This window comes from Artemia sp. Qi Xiang Cuo, chromosome 19 (genome assembly GCF_049724085.1).
Source record: "Artemia sp. Qi Xiang Cuo chromosome 19, ASM4972408v1, whole genome shotgun sequence".
NCBI classification, from domain to species: domain Eukaryota; kingdom Metazoa; phylum Arthropoda; class Branchiopoda; order Anostraca; family Artemiidae; genus Artemia; species Artemia sp. Qi Xiang Cuo.
Genome location: NC_142812.1, coordinates 6906151 through 6922990, shown reverse-complemented (window position 1 = coordinate 6922990; position 16840 = coordinate 6906151). Strand labels below are relative to the sequence as shown.

At 35.9% G+C, this 16840-nt stretch overlaps 1 long non-coding RNA gene across 1 annotated transcript in view; it reads right to left on the bottom strand.

Moving 5' to 3' along the window:
- Positions 1 to 5402: 5402 nt before the first annotated feature.
- Positions 5403 to 16840, bottom strand: part of LOC148940440 (uncharacterized) — a 40457-nt gene continuing 29019 nt past the window's right edge. Inside the window, exon 3 of the long non-coding RNA XR_016143406.1 lies at positions 5403 to 5525. This is a non-coding gene — a long non-coding RNA (uncharacterized LOC148940440). The remainder of the gene's footprint in view (positions 5526 to 16840) is intronic.

Here is a 16840-nt window from a genome sequence, read left to right as displayed (position 1 = left end):
GGGTGGAGTATCTCCTCTGGGAATTGTTTAATGGTTTCAGTTTTTACCTCTAATATCTAATCGATAGTCCAATAATTCTCCACATTCTCTTGTTTGTAATTGAAATGCCTAAAGAGCACGAATAACTTCCTATTCTATAGAAGTTTCAAGCTCTTATCTGCAGTTAAATAAAAAAAAAACAAGTTTTTTTTTAACTTAAAGTAAGGAGCGCGACATTAAATTTAAGACGAACAGAAATTATTCCGTGTATGAAAAGGGTTTTCCCTTCTCAATGCCTCACTCTTTATGCTAAAGTTTGACTCTTTGTCACAACTCTACTTTTTAAAACAATTATTCTGCTCGTTTTAAGTTCTAATGTCACTCCTTACTTTCAGTTAAAAAAAAAATTTTTTTAATTTAGTTTCTGAATGTTTTTCAACTAATGCAGGTTTGAATTTCGCTCACCGCACATGAAATTAAAACATATTTGTATGTTTATTTTGACAGATTTATTCCGTATATAAAGGGTTGCCCTCTCCTCAATACCTTGCTCTTTACGCTAAAACTGTCAGCACTATTTAAAAAAGCTTCCTATTCTAATTGAACGGCCCCCGTGTTTCAATAGACGCTCTTAAAGATTGGGACAAACAGTTTAGCGTAAAGGGCAATGTACTGAAGAGGCAGCAACCCTTCATATATGGAATAATTTCTGTTCGTTTAAAGTCAGCAATGTCTAAGTAGCGTCTGAATGTATTAAGTAGAAACTTTGAGGGCATGTTGAGGGGACGTTGAAGAGTAATCTAGGGCAAACCGCCCCCTGCCTTCCCCCTCTCCTAAAAATTGAACGAAATTTGAAATAGTCATTTTGTTCCAACTAATCAAAAAGTATAATAGCCATGTTTTCGCGGATGTCATGCCCCCCACAGTCCCCAGCCAAGAATTGTAAATTATGTAATTTGCTAATTATTTACATCTGCCCCCTTGGATACGGCCTTGATTCTGGGTGTGTTCCAAAAAGCCAGGATAATAAGATGAAACTGGGGAATATTGAGGGGCATGTTAAAATTAATCAAAAGGAAACATGTGCAATCAGTTTATCAAAAAGGCGGATCTGCAATAACGATTATGGCAGCTTGCTACTATAACTACTTGCCACTGATGCTATCTAAGCCTGCGAAGACTTGTGACTATGGTTACTTGTGATTGCGGAAAATTATGACTGCAACTACAACTACTTGCGACTCCAACTACTTACAATTACAAAAACGAATGCGACTCGACTGCTATTGTGGCTACTTGTGACTGCTTGCAACTTCGACTGCAGCTACTTGCGACTGCAAGTGTTACAATTTTTAACTAGGACAATTCATGACTGCACATGCTACTTCTTGCGACTCTGACTACTAGTATTAGTGCTTTATGACTGCAATTGCTTCTCCTTGCGACTGTGATTACTGCTGTTAGTACTGCTACTGTGATTGCGACTGTGATTTTAAATACTATAGCAACTTCTACTATTACAACTAAAACTGTTGAACAATTTTAGGAGAGTTTATCTGCATCCTATTTGTTATAATGGTATATTGCATCCAGGTTGTCAAAAGGGCTTATCTGCATCATCTCACGAATGGGTAAGGTTATTAAATTGTAAATTTCAGGGAATATTAAGGGGGACATTGCAATAAATCAAAAGACACTACGTGTATTCAAGTTGTCAGAAGAGCGTATCTATAATTGATCTCAGGAACGGTTATGAGTATTAAGTTGAAATTTTTATGGGGTGCTAAGGGGGATGTTAAATAAAATCAAAAGACACTGTATGTATCCAGGTTGTCAAAACGGTATATCTTCAATACTACAAGAGCAGTTAGGGGAGGGTATCAAGTTGAAAGATTCAGAGAATGTTGGAAGGGATATTGAGCTTAAAGACACTATCTTCGTCCCAGTTATTAGTGTGCATATCTGCGATACCTCATGATCGACTAGGATTAGTAAGTTGGAAGTTCCAGGAAATGTCGGATGGGATGTTGAGCTAAATCAAAAGACACAGTATACATTTTGATGACTAGTTCAAAAGACACCATATGCATTCTGTTTGTCAAAATGGCATGTCTGTAATATCTCAGGTATAGGCAACGGTTTTAAGTTGAAACTTTCAGAGTTGAGGGGGATACTGAACATAATCAAAATACAACTATATACATCCCAATTATCAAAAGTGCGTATGTACAATACCTGGGGATCGATTGGCTAATGGTATTTAGGTAAAATTATTAGGGGATGTTTAACGAAATCGAAAGATACAATGCATATCCAGCTTGTCAAAAGTGTGTTTAATATCTAAGAAACAATTAAGGGTATTAAATTGAAACTTTCAGCTAATGTTGAGGGGGATATTGAGCTCAATCAAAAGATGCTATGTACATCTCAGTAGTTCAGAAGAGTGTACAGCATGTGGTTGTATCTTTCAGAAAATGTTGAAATAAATCAAAAAACACAAATTAGAACTAAGAAATTAGAATCGGATATTTTTGTTATTACGCCAAAGATATGAAATACTGAAGAGCTAATAACAAAACATTGGTAATCAAAAACGAACACAAATTAATAAAAAAAAACTTTCAAAAAAGAAATGTTTCAAAGAATAGCAAAGAGTCATATCAAACTTAAGACCAGCAGAAATAAATTCCTTTAATAATTCAATTTCAAAACGACCAGAAATTACAATTGAAACCTAAATAAAACCCAAAACGTGCAGAAATTGTAATAAACGATCATAGCAAACATATTGATAGCAGGTACTAATTTAAATGAATAAATAAATCTTAAAACGAATAACAATTAAACTCAATGTTCAGTTCGAACTTGAAACACACAAAAATTACTACAAAAAGAAGTTTGGCTAGTGCCACCTCCCCCCTCCCCTAAGTGTAAAAGTTGAAAACATAATGCATCATTTACGCTTTATTAAAAGCAAATTATATTACAAATAAATTTCTTTTATATTCAAAAAATTGAAAAACAGAAATAAACATTACAGTGAAATAAAATCTTGAATTTCTGAGTTTCCAGGAACTAATATCATTATGTATTGTGTATTCCATTTATTCTCATTAGTTTTTTCCAGTCGTCTTGATTAGTATAGTCTTATACTTGTAATTTTTTTGGAAAATAAAAGGACACTGTTCAAGATACATATATTTTTCAATGTAATCCAAATGACATAATAGGTTATAAACTTTTACCGTTGCGGCAGGGGGAAAGGGGCAGCAGCCTAAGATCCTGTTTGCAATAACAAGGGAAATTAGGAGTAAAACTTGGAATAGTGTTATATTTTTAATCGAGTCTCTGTCTGTTCAAAAATTCAGACCACTTGGTAAAGATGACATAAGCAAGGGAAGGATTCAATTTTCTAGAACCATAGGCGTAAACTACCTTTAGATTACAGCAGATTGTCGACTTACGTGGGTGCGAAGACTGAGTCTGAGCTACCATCTACATCAGATAAGTTTGTGCAATCTGAAGCGTTTCTAAGGTGCTCTTTGCAAGTATGGCGAGTAAGCGAGACTTTTCTTTTTTCTTTCGTAATAATAAATAAAATAATTCCGTATAAAAATAATTCCTTCGAAAGGTATAAAAATTTGTAAGGCATAAAATCGTGAGTAACTTAATATAAAAAGTCTTATTTAATGTAATTATTTCAAGGCAAAAATAATTACATACGAAGGCAGATACATTATTGATCAAGGTAAATTTTATAGTCATATACCCATTATAATCAAGACAAATATATTACTCATTATAAGCGACAGACAAGGTAGCCAGATAAAAAAAAGGTGTTTTCATTTTCGAATATATCTCCAAAAATTGTTTGCGGTTACTAATAAAGCAGTCATTAGTTGGCAAAATTTTAAGACATGATTCAGCTTGAGCAGGTGTTGAACCTTCAAAATTGAATATTTAAAGAATCTGATAAATAGTTAACTTCAGCGAAGGATAGTAGCTAAAAATAATTTGTACCTAAACTAGGGTCAAATGCGATAAAAACTGTCTAGACTAAAAGAGGTACAAAACCGATAATACCAATTTATGCTGTATTAATCTATTAAGAAAATATAATTTTTTAAAAATTCATAAAAAATAGCATTAAAACAAAACATAACAAAGAGCGAATTCAACTGTACTAAAATATTTGGACAGGAATGTTATAGATCTGTGGGTTATAAACCTAATCTGATCATTTTCCCTACATTATCACTATTCAATTCATCGTTCCTTGGCTGATTCTCCCTCAGGAAATTCTCCCTCCCCGGCAGACAATTCCCCCAGAAAAATTCCCTCCTTTAGGCAGTTAGCCCCGTACCCCCAACCCCCCCCCCCTATCACATCTAAAATTGAGCAGCCAAAGGGAAATACATGACAAACAAAGGGAATGAAGAAAAGTAGGGATTCTGTAACATTCTAACTATATTCAAAATCTAGGTATGGTGTAGAATATTTATCGGATTTATTTTTATATTTTATTTCTTTTAATTCTGCTTTTCGTGTTTTTAGGTGCGGGAGGTTGATTTATATTTGTTTATTTTGCTTGAAATAATCACATTGAATAAGGATTCGCATATTTTTATATCTTATCGTTACGAAAAATCAAAATCTCGCTTACTCACCTTACTTATCAAGAGCTCCATAGAACATTTCAGACTATGAAAACTTATTTGATGCAGATGGTAGCTCATGTTCAATCCACCCACACTCGTAAGTGTATCCTTTGCTGCAATCTAGTGGTGGCTTACGCCTATAGTCTTAGAAAATTGGATCCTTAGCCTGCTTATGATGTCGTTACTGCCAAGTTTTCTGACCCTGAGTCCTGTGATATAGTTTCAATTTTTTTGTTTTTGAAGCTTCTCTCGTTACTAGTATAACTTTCTATGATAGGCTGCGAAATTATGCTGCCCATCATAAAGAGCGTTATGACTTCAATGCATTATTTGTTATCTTTTAATTGTATTTTCACCTGGCCACTTTTTTGGAGGAGTTGTTTGGTGAAGGGGAAATTAGTTTTAGAGACGTGACAGTTGATAATAACTACTTCTACACTATACAACGATGTTGAAACCTTAGAACAGTAGAAAGACTATGAATGCTACGTTCCTCTTCGGGTGATTACTCGGAAGAAGAAATGAACAACTTATCTCTTTAAAATAGAAATTTGAAAATATATTACTAAAATTATTCTCTTAATTTTATTTCGTATTGTTGTATTTATTAGAAATCATAAATAAATTAACCTATGAATATTAATTTTGTGGTATTTAAAATTAAATGTCCATATCTTCTTCCATCAATTTAATGCGATAAACAATCCTTTAGTATAAAGAGACTATTAGTGATAGCACGCTAACCCAAAGGCAGCTAACTCGTCGTTTGGTAAGAAATTGTATATTGTAAAAACAAAACAAAAATTCAACAACAGTACAAACTCTTATAGTTTTTCCAAAAGCTTGATCTCACTTAGCGATGGTAGCCACCAGAACTATAACCTCCACCTGTAAAAAGAAAAAATGACAAAATCTAAATATAAGCTAGAACTAGTGAAATTAGTTGAAAAAATGAAATATTCCTCGAAAATGTGGGCTAAGTATCGAAATCTGATTAACTATCGAAATGGAATTGGATCTTGAAATAGTCTTGCCAACAGAACAGACTTCTAAACTACCTAAAAAAAAACAAAAAATTTACACCCAGGTCAAATTATTGTCACCCTTGTCGATAAAATCGAAATTACGCACGGCTGCAGCACCAACTATATACCGTAATCCGTTAGATGATTTTGTGAGTTGAGCAATGTTAAAGCTTTTGCGCATAAAATGCGGTATTGATGGATCAAAGTTAAGACTTAAGACATAACGGTTCGGAACTCGAGAATAATTGCCTACATAGAATCTTTGCGAGACATTGGACCGACAGAGTAACGAATGTCCAGATAAGGGCAGATTCTGAACAACAACCAGCGTTGCCACTCTGACTATTTGCGATTTACTAGTTTTGGGCAAAAAAATTACTAGATTGGTTTCCGTTTTACTAGATGTTGCCAAAATACTGCGCATGTCACGGCTTTCGCTACGACACGCGCATTGGCGTGAGAAAGCTAGTAAATACTTTTTTTCATCAAAATGAAAACAAAACTAAAAAGTAGCTAGTGCGCATTTTTTTTTTCTGCTTGTGCGACATCTTAATATGATTTCTTTTGGCCATTCGGCTTGTTTGCCTTCAAATATGTAATAAATGTGTTCTTTTTGTTAGCATTACTGTTACAAATTTTTACTATAGCCAAACCCAGTCTTTCCAAGGTTTTGGTTTCTTTTTTCTGTTCTGTTTAAGAGTTGATTCTGGGGATGCAGCAGGCCATTCTTGGACAGCAGGCAGATTGTCAAATGCATTTGTTTCGGAATGTGTACACATTCTATGGAATGACCAGTTTTGTTCTGAAAGCACTTGACGACCCCCTCCCCCCCATCTGCATGTAGGCTACAGGAACTTAATGTAAAAGCAACCACCAAAACACAATTTTTTCAATGACCGTCTTGTTACTCTAAGACTGATCAAGTTTTGCAAAACTCTATACACAAATCTGCAACTGTCTGCTAATCCTTGTCTCTATTTACTGGTATAATCTGAACATCTTTTAGATCTTTTGTAATCGAAAATATTGAAAAACTTAGGTCAAGTCAGTGCTTCAACTCCAACGGATGTTTCCTCAGGGCACAGACAGACACCTTTCTAGAAGAGAGAAATACTAACCATGGATTGATTTTTTCTGAGCTAAAAAGGTGTCAGATTAAACAGTAGAAAGTGTAATATAAGACCGCGCAAAGATCTTCATACTAATCCTTGAATGTGTAACACATATTAAGAATATAACCTTAACTGAAATAAAACGCTGCAACTTGTACAGAATTGCAGTGCTCGTTCTGAGTTTTTGCTATTTAAGGATTTTAAAAATAAATAGGGCACATCCACTATCCACTGACATCAGTCTACTTTTTTAATTCCAACCTTTCTTTAGTTAAGGTTCGCTTACTAACTAAACTGAAGAAGCAATATACTCCCCTCTACCTCTTCTAGACCATGGACTGGACTTCTGTTTTTTTTTTCCTTTTTATTTTCTTTGAAAATCCAATTCTTTTGCGCACTAATATAAACAGCACAGTCACAAAGAAGACTTTGCCATGTTTTGGGACCACAGAATAAATGTCATTGGAAGAGTGAGACAGCAGTCAACCACCTCCGGTACGTTTTCCCAACAAAATGCTTTCAGATGATAGGGCAAAGAAAATTTACTAGATTTTGGCAAACATTTACTAGATTTGTTTGATTTCATTAGATCTGACCCCCATATTACTAGACTTAGAAGGTGGATATGATTTTTACAAGATATAGTAAAATTTTACAAGGGGTGGCAACGTTGACAAAAACTACTGACCGACGAGATCAGAATGAAAAGATGGAAGTACTGGGAGCATATGACCTGCTTGAGCGAAGGAAGCCTCCCACACGATGTATGGTGTTGGACCCTACCCGGCATTCGAAGGAGTGGAAGACAACGCAGCACACTTGGTTGATACCTGGAGAAAGAGACGATGAGTCTCCGAGCCACACTGAATGCTCTTGGTCTTTGGGATAAGGTCGGCCAAGTTGGAGGTCAACCGTCCCTGCCCTATGTACCCCCATGCATAAGATGATCTAAGTCTAAGTAAGTAAGTTCAGAACCAGAAAGCATGGACAGTCAGGAAAGCATGTTTTCCTATCTGAAATGTGAATTTGGCAAATGATCCAAAGAGATAGCATTAACAACCAATATCTGGGGGTAAATTATTGCAAGATTTTCACACCAATTTCTTACAATTTTAATTATGTACTTTTGTAGTATAAGTGTGAATTTAAAATCTCGGGGAAAGAAAGTTTTATTGACAACCTGGGCAGCTTTATCGACAAGCCAATGGGTATCACTTCATCATTATCAAAGATATTGAATTTAGTTATTTTTTATATTAACTTTCTGTTTATTTGCATCCCAGCCCCTACCCTATGTCAACAATATAGCCCTTTGGCCAATCGTTGAGTTTATTGAGTTTGTAGGTTTTTATTCTTATTTGCACCTATTTCTCTTCCCTAATTGGTTCATGATATCAATTTTAAGCCAGAGAAAATCAGCGAACTTATTGTTTCGCGTAGGGGTATATCCAGGCATTAAGCGGGTAGCTTGGATTCAGTATCAACTGAAAACGAATAAAAAATATAACATGTTTTTTTATTGTAACTAGTTGAAAAGGATAGTCAACTAGATGACATTACTAGTCAACTACTAGTCAACTTTCAAGCACAAGATAGCTTTAGAACAATATTGAAGTTCAAACTTTTTTTTTAGGAGAGATATTTTTTTATTTACCAGCCCTTTTGTGACCAATTTAAGAGTCAGAGAAACATTTCGAAGGGGAATTCCAACATAGTAACCCAAGGATACACACATGATTATACCAATGTCGAATAAATGACACCCCAAAAATAACACCCCAAAAATATAAATTTGTTAGGACCGATCCCTAAAAAGTTTGATTAAAGAGTGAATAACTGAACTTAACTATCTACTACGACTAATAACAACTCACTGGAGCACCAAGTCACTTGAGGCCAACCCAGCTACGTACGCTCCTGCTACATCCTCATCCATTCAAAGCATTCCTCTAAACAGTCTCCCAAGAAGTTCCACTTTCCCTTAAATATTTTCTTGCAACATCTTCCCATCCCATTCGGGGACGACCTGTTTTTTGTTTGACTCTGTACGTTTGGCCGACAAAGATCATATTTGGAAATCTGTCATCCATCCTCCACAGAACATGTCCTAGCCAGCTCAACCTTTCCCTTATATTAATTTGAAAAAAAAATTTTCCATGTAATAAGTTTTTCAAAGAAAAGTAAAGAACTCCATTAAACCAAAAAAAAGCAAAAATAAAATAAAATATTCTACCAAGCATGAAACTGCCACAAATCAGCATCAATAAATAAATGAAACCCAAAACGAACAGAAATTACAATAAATAACGGAGTCAAATTCAAAAAGAGCAGAAATTAAAATGAGTAGGGCTCAAGACCCCTATGCCTTCCCAAGACCAGAACATAATTTGCACTTTACTGAAACAAAATATTTTTTTTTTTTTTTAGTTTTATAAGTTTAATAAACAAAATAATATTTACATTTTGATTACTAAATATCAGTATATGTATATTAAACTGACAATGCACATTCATTTGTATTTTTTTCAGTAAAGTGCAAGTTATGTTCTGGCCTCGGAAAGACAAAGGGGTTTTGAGCACTACTTATGGTAATTTCTGCTCGTTTTGAGTGTCATCCTCAAATATACAATTTCTGGACCTTTCAACTACTTTTAACAAAATGGCTATCTCAAAATTTTGAATGGATATGTTTGGACAAATGGTGGGCGTGGAAGGGGTGTTAGTTGCCTTCCAATCATTCTTTAATATTAAAAAGGGCATTAGCCATTTCAATTTCCAACCAAATGAGCCCTTTTTGAAGTTTCTACGACAACGCTTTCTATAAAAACCTTATATGCCCCCAGGGTATAATTTACAACCCTTGCCCTGAGGGATGTGCTGGGAGGGGGGGGGGGGGGTCGTCATTCTCAAAGACCTAATTTCCAGAACTTTCAACTGAGTTGAACAGAGTGGCTATCTCAAAATTTTGATTGGATGTGTTTAGGGAACAGCATGGCAAAAAATGAAGACAACATGCAATCAAGTTGCAAAGGATGTGCTCAAAAGAAACCGAAGAAAAGATGGATATCACAAGAAACTTGGAAACTAATCAACGAGCGCAATGACTTGAGATAGCAAATTTTCTCTGCTGGAGGCGACAGACCTTCGGTCTTCGCAAATGTCCTATATAGAATAAAAGACAAAGAAATCAGAAAGTCAGCAAAAGCTGACAAGCGGAGATTTATAGAAGAGAAGGCTAGACTAGTAGAGGAAGCAGCTAGAAAAGGAGACTCCAAAGCAGTTTACAGGCTCCCAAATGAAATGCTACGAAAGCTGCCCAGCAGATCCAGCCAAGTCAAAGATGAGAGTGGAAATATTCTCACCGAAACAGAGAAAATTGACGAGAGATGGGTATCCCACTTCGAAAAGCTTTTAAATAGACCGAGACCAACTGCCCGAGAAAGTATCCCTTCTATGCTCTTTCTTAACCTTAAGATTGACGAAAATCCCCCAAAATCTGCAGAAAAACCTGTTGCAGTGAAAAAACTCAAGAATGGAAGATCACCTGGGGAAGACTGCATAACTTCGGAAATTATCGAGGCATCAATGAGGACATGCCTCTCAGTGTGGATAACACTAATTGCAACAGTCTGGTAGTTTTAAAAGGTCCATGACAACTGGACCAAAGGGATAATTGTTAAGATATTTAAGAAAGGTGATGTTCTTAACCGCGATAACTGGCAAGATAAAAACCTAATATCAGTACTTAGTAAGGTTGTAGCGCTTGTAATACTCGAATGCCTGAAAAAAGAACTTGATCCGTATCTGAGAGATTAGCATCATGGCTTTCGGACGGGGAGATCTTGTTCAGATCTCATATTCACGCTCAGTACTGTACCGTAAGTAATATGTGATGTTATTAAAAGATTGATAATAAAAATCTGTGGCGTTATTGTTTTAGTCTGTGGCGTTAGGGTGTGGCCATGTGTGGTGTTGGGGGTTTTGGGGTTTATACCTGTTAACTCGTACCTTATAAGTTTTCCGATCACTCGAATTCTAATGGGGGAAAATAATATAATTCTAATGGGAGAAAATAAAATGGATTCAATAATAAACTTGAAATTTCTCGTGAGTGATTAATTAGGTTGGGGGAGTCATCAATTCAGGAGTGCAATCATTCTTCGTGAAATTATCAGATTCCTTGGGAGCGTTTCCAATGGAGAACAATTGAACTAGTTGACTACTCTGGGGTACTAGATACAGGCATATAAAATAAAACAACACAAATAGAAAAGTAATAGATTTATTAGACTTACATATTTAATTGTACAGCAATGTACTTCAAATCGTAGTCTCAATACTTCTTAATAATTGATCTCATAATAATGCCCGATGTCTTAATACCTTAATGCTGCCCCATTCATAATAATATTCCTTAATGCCCCGAAAAACACATTTACAACATTATAAAACACTCGATTTGATTCTGCACGCTAAGAGCTATTTCACGATTGGCCCAATTCCTTTGGAGGGGCACGCCACCTTGTCATTATGTTGACAAACTAAATTCGTTATGCTAACTGCGCTTCCAATAATTTTACCTTTAATATTTTGGTCATTAAACTTTTCACACTCCTGTGTTAACTTGAAACTTTCTATGTTACTTGAATCTACTTTGTATAAAACATTGTCTCGTGAATTTTTGTCAAGCATTTTGCGAAATTCAAACTATCTTCTTCAATTAACACCGTCATCTGGTCGGTAGCTTTTTCGACATTTCACATCTGTCAGTCTGTAAGACAAAAAGTGTGGAATGTGTGCGAAGCATTACAAAGTACTCTGGAATTCATCAAGTATCAAGTTCTTTGCGAATATAATCATCCATTTTTTATACTTTAAAGGGATGTTTTGGCTGAGCATAAAATGTGGTTTTTCTTTCGTTGATTGAGAATTTAAACTCAAGTTTGAGACGGGATTTAAACTCAATTAGGGGGAGTTTAATTTACATCGGAAGTATATTTAGAACGAAATAATTTTATTTTATCTCGAAGTATTTGGAAACAATTTTATATTTTAAATATATCACATATTGCTTACGGTACAGTACTCTGATAGAATAAGCAAATGAGAGGTCCAACAAAATATACATGATCTTCATTAATTTTGAAAAGGCCTTCGATTCCGTGGACCCTGATACACTCATGGCCTTTTATGAAAATACGGAATGTTGCATAAAGACAAAGAACGGAATAACTAGATACTTCAAAATTATGTCAGGAGTGCGACATGGATGCATTTTATCACCCTTTCTATTTGTAATTTTAATGGACTATGTTTTGAGAGAAGCGGCTGGAATAACAGTAAGCGGCTGGCTTCGGAATAACAGTAAGAAATAAAATCCTCTCGGACCTTGAATTTGCGAATAATTTGGCACTTCCGGAAATGACAAAGCAGTGACTCCAGGAGCTCCTTAATAAAGTGAGTGTTAAAGCGGAGAAAGTTGACCTAAAGATCAAAATAGACAAAACTAAATCAATGGCAACATCAGGCTCGCCAGTCAACCTCCTGCACAAAAATCGTAGAGTCGAACAAGTCCATGAATTTAAGTACCTCGGAAGCTGGGTCGATTAGACAGGAGAGGTGCAAAATGAGGTCAAGAGAAGAACTGGCATGGCGAACGCTGCTTTCAACAAACTTGAGACGATATGGAAATCAAATAAGTGCTCGCTTGCACTAAAGCTGCGACTTCTTAATAGCAACGTTTTGTCCGTGCTATTGTATGCCAGTGAGTTCTGGAAACTAAACGTTGGGACAAAGAAAAGACTCACAGCTTTCAAAAATATGTGCTTGAGACGTGTGCTGAATATCGGTTGGCTTCAAAGAGTCAGCATCCTTGAGGTCCGCAGAAGAACGTGCCAGCCGCTTATTACTGAAGTGATTAAGAAGAAGAGATGGAGCTATCTTGGCCACGTACTTTGGATGGAGGACTCAAGAATCCCGAACCAGGTTCAACAAAGGCAGTCGCGTGGGCGTCGACTGAGGGGAAGACCGAGAAACACGCTCAGCCGTACGTACGATCGTGATTTTCGCAGTGCTCACACATCACTACAGCCCCAGAAGAAGGATTTACTTCCCGCACCGCCAATTCGTGACGTTTACCGAGGCTTCGTCGATGCCCTGTGCGCCCAAGATGGCTCAGGAGGACCTAAGAACTAAGTAAGTGTTTGGGGAAAAGGTGGGTGTGAGAGGGAGTTTAGTTGCCCTCCAATCACTTTCGACTATTAAAAAGGGCACTAGCACTTTGAATTTCCAATCGAATAAGTTTTTTTGAAGTTTCTACGACAACGCTTTCTATAAAAAACTTATATGCACCCAGGGCATAATTTACAACCCTTGCCCTGAGGGCTCTGGTGGAATGCTCTCCTCAAAAACATAATTTCTATCTGGAAATCAACAGTGCTGAACAAAATGGCTATCTCAGAATGTTGATTGGATGTGTTTGGGGAAATGGTGGGCGTGGAAGAGGTGTTAGTTGCCTTCCAATCACTTTCGACTATTAAAAAGGGCACTAGACGTTCCAATTTCCAATTGAATGAGCCCTTTTTCAAGTTCTACGACAACTCCTTCGATACGAAGTGCCCTGGTCTAAAAAAAAACAAAAATAATACATTGTGCCAACATCGTTCATTACTTAGGCAGCGCTATTGTGCTGCCTATGATAGCACAAAAAGTGGAATTGAACAATGTTTTTTGTATTGCTTGTTGTTTGAGATACGGTCAGTCAGTCGGGTACTCAAAACAGTCCGTAGGTATTTACAGTGGAAAACATCTAGCAGATCCTCCTCCATTTTTGGAGCACACACGCTTGTTCTGTATTATTTTGTATTCACCAACAGTAAGTTCATAATCGAAATTTGACGAAAAGATCAGCAAAACAGCACTTTTGTCGTTTCTAATAAAAGCAATTGAGTTATTGTGTAGGATAAGAAAGATCCGTCAAGAATTTAACCGAGGCACCATTCTCTGCTAAACAGAAGGATGATCAAAGAAAAACTTAAATTCGTGCATGGAAAAAAGATAGATTCGGGTACCTCAATTTGCTGCAGAAAACAATGTTTAAATGAAGAAAAATTTTCCAATTCTACTTTCTTTTATTAAAATTAAGTACTTAGATATGGATACAAACATAATTATTTAGAAACATAGGTTATTCCTTTTTACTGTGAAACTTTGAAACATAAATTAACTCTAAAAACTTAAAATTAACGTCTTAAGCTTAAGCTTAGTAACTTTAACAAACCGAGGGTACAAAAATACTGCGAAGCGTTGGTAGTTTTTGGGGTGAAAGGCTCCATAAGACGGGCAAGGCTTCACTTAGCAATGTGAAGTCACAACTAAAGAAGTAGGTGCCATTAACTAGCCTTAGTCATTTACCATATGAGAAGATAATCATATACGGTATCATGATATCTTAAAGAGAAGTAGATGGCGTTAATTAGGCATAGTGATCTTTCGTCGTATATAGTCAGTAGTGCGTTTGGACCTGTGTTGCCACTTATACCGCATTTGGTGGTGTAATACCGCAATTTGGAGAGAAATGCCGCACTTTCTTTTGATTATACCGCACACCGCAATTATACCGTATATCCCAATTAAACCGAGAAATTACTTAAATCAGCGTATTTATGCCACGAAATGACTTTTATCATAGAATTTATACTAACTAATGTCACCGTAGGGAAAATGGACAAATTTTTGCTCTCTACTTCTAATGATATATGGCTGGATAGGTTACTGCGGAACTCCCGAGAATTCAAACTAGTAATTAACAAGCTTGCAAGAGCAAATGTTTTATATATCAGTCAGGTTTCTGAATGAAAGTAATTTTCAACCAATAATATGGTAAAGATGTACAGACACTGCAAAGCAGAGCGAATACTATACTAGAATTAAGTAAATAAGTAGTCTTGGGCTGTCCTACATTGCTTCTTTTGGGCATTACTTTTTCACTTTTAAAGCCCAATAGACTGAACAGTCTAAAAAAGGTAAAAGAAGTTCTTGTAAATATATGTGAAATTCAGAATGCAGAACAATGGTTAAGAAATAAAATGCTATTTCATTTAGAACTTAATACTGTATTCGAATACAGGCTAACATGTATTTCCTGTAGAACATACATTCCAAAATTTAGAAAATTATCAATTTTTTAATTTTTACATGATTTCTTATTGCATATAATTAATTCAAATCAAATGTAGATGCAAAGTTGCTGATTTGCTCTCTAGAGGAAGCAGGTTATAAGACGCTTACTCCTTTTTGTAGCCTCGACTGTTTAAAGGTTTCATTGGGCAGCCCATCTATAACCTTTGTAATCAATAGGCTAAATAAAATACATGGATTGCTTCGTCTCCACAGACTCTGCCACTTGTTCATCACTTTTTCCAAAAACGCAAAGGAGACCAAAATTAAAGCAAGGCTTGTCTCATTTCTTGTTGAACATGATATACCCTATTCGGTCACTGACAACTTGCTGAAGTTCGTGAAAAGTATGCCACGGCCGAATTTGCAGAGCCATATTAGTCTGATTAGAATAAAAGCAACCAACATTGCTAACAGGCTCTGGCATTTCATTTTCATGAAAAGCTTCTTTTCAACCTAAAAACTAACCTTTTCTCACTGGATATTGACTAGACAATAGATCAGTCTAGTCCATGTCTAGTCCAAAGTCCATGGTAAAATCTGCCACTTAAAAAAAATAATAAAGAATAGTATCCATTTGCTAGAATAGTAGCAAGGATAGTGCTTTTAAAAAGTAAGTTTGTTGTTGAAACTAGTGACGATGTATTTGCATTACGGGTATCAAAATATTCCATAAATTATACCGTGTTTCGGTAAAAGGATAACGCAAAAACACCGCTTCTTTCATCGGCCGGCACCAGTTTTTAGTATGGGTCAAGTGGCAACATTGGTTCGCACCTTGAGCTACGGTTGTTCACTTCAACTGGCTACACTGCAGTGAAGTCGACTGTAATTTTGATCAGGTCAAAATCTAGAAAGTTTTCTCCTTTGTCAGCAAGGCTAAATACTTGAAAAGTTTTACCAATGTTTCTACAGTTCCAGAAATGATTAGGGGCATTTGAATACATTTAAATTTTAATTATCCCAAGAACACCTTTGTCAAAAATTTCAGAAACTATAAGTGAAGTTCCCAATATCCTTTAGTGATCACACCCTGATCCTTCCCAGTGACAGGACTTGTAAATGAGAGCTGGGGGGGGGGGGGCAGGGTAATTACTAAGAGTAGCTGTGATAAGGGAGAATAAATTGCCTGAGATTAACAGTAGTGTAACTATAGTCAACTAAAGTTCAAGGTCTGAACGTACCCCATATGTGACACGTGGCTAGCTTAAAGACGACACTAAAACAAAATATATGAACAACCATTTTAGTGAAATTGAGCAAAAAAGAAAATAGATGGCGTTCACTAGCCATGGCGATTTTCCATAATAGATAATCACATATGACATCCAATGATCAAAGTTGCTCAAAGAAAGCATCAAGACATATAATTATTTTGATTGAGTTGTGTTAGATGATCCGTCAATGTCGCTTTTTAATGTTTTCTCTTAGGTTGAAGCTTTGGTGCGATAATGAAGGTAAACCACGTTTTCTGTCAACAGCTAGTGGGGAAAAAGTGCGTTTCTGAAAAGGAAATGTCCTTCCCCAAGCATAACCCAGTTTAGCAATTCTGCCAATAAGTACTGAGAATTAATGCTTATTAAAAAATAGAATCAGTCTATCCAACTCACTAGACAGTTTATTGTAAATATTTTATCCTGGATTTGGAATGAAAGTATATCCAAAATTAATATTGTGGGGCAAAGCATTACTCGTCTACAGCTAACTCAAAAGTGAGCAATAACTACCCTAGAAAAAACATTTTACTTTAGCGTCCAGTGGCTATAATATTAACAATAGGTTATATCAGAGCAGCATATAATTCTTAACACAAGCCTATTTATCAGTCTGTTTATTGATTTATTATACCCATAAGCTGATAGGCTCATCGTTTTCTATAGCTACCCGA